This window comes from Mandrillus leucophaeus, unplaced genomic scaffold, assembly GCF_000951045.1.
Source record: "Mandrillus leucophaeus isolate KB7577 unplaced genomic scaffold, Mleu.le_1.0 Scaffold69, whole genome shotgun sequence".
Taxonomy (NCBI): Eukaryota; Metazoa; Chordata; class Mammalia; order Primates; family Cercopithecidae; genus Mandrillus; species Mandrillus leucophaeus.
The window spans coordinates 414,600-415,641 of NW_012107474.1; positions in this window are offsets into that span (position 1 = coordinate 414,600).

The following is a 1,042-nucleotide window of genomic DNA, read 5'->3' on the forward strand; positions in this document are numbered from 1 at the left end:
ACAAACATACTTCTCTACTACTTAAACAGAGGTAAATTTAATCCACTTAAAAGTGCCTGCAGCACAGTTCCCTCGCCTATTTTTTCCCTCAGTTTGTTTTTTTTTTTGTTGTTGTTTGTTTTTTATGTGAACATCAAGTGCCATTTGTTGAAAATACTATCTTTTGTCCATTTTATTGCCTTTGTACTTTTGGCAAATATCAGTTGACTGTATTTATGTGAGTCTACTTCTGGGCTCTCTATTCTGCTCCATTGAGCTATTTGGGAAACAAACAGCTTGCATGAGGCTAGACACGCCAGACCTCCTCATCTGCCAAGGCCTCTTTCCTGGGAGCCCCACTCCTTGATTCTCAGCAGTTTATATTCAGGGTGGAGAGGTGCTGGGTCACAGTGCCGGACAGCCCCACACAGCCATGTTCCTCTGGGCCACAATCACTCAGCATTTGCTCCTCACTACCCAGCAGACCCAGCTGCACATCGATCTGACTGCCACTTCTTTCACTGTACTTTCTTTATCCAGCCAAAACTCTACCTCAGTCAAGACTCAAGGTGTGAGTTCCACCTTGACTCCCTGACGACCAACCAAGGGGTGGCTGGCCAGGCTTTACTGTCTTTGTTTTGCAGAGAAGGAGGCTGACTGAGGTATATGGGAGCAAAACTTTGAGACCAGGTACCTTGATCCCCAGACCAGAGCCCTTCCACTGTCACCTGTTTCTCCCTGAGAGGTACATGCAGTGCAGGGTCCCTTGAGATAGCCCCTCCCTGCCCTCCAAATTGTCCCAGTGCCCTGAAGCTCTGTCCACTTTCAGGATTCCTAGGGCTGGATGGGACTGAGAAGCCAGGCTTCTGTTCTGACGTCACAGACCTCATGGTGCACGGTGTGTCCTGTGTGAATCCCAGGACTTCAGCGCCACCCCTTCTTGCTGTCTCTTATACACATCTAGATGTGAGACAATAAAGAGTGCAGGACAGGTCACATTCAAGGAGATGTCAGGTGAGGATTTTCCAGACATAAATCCTCACATTCAGAAGGCCCAATGAAT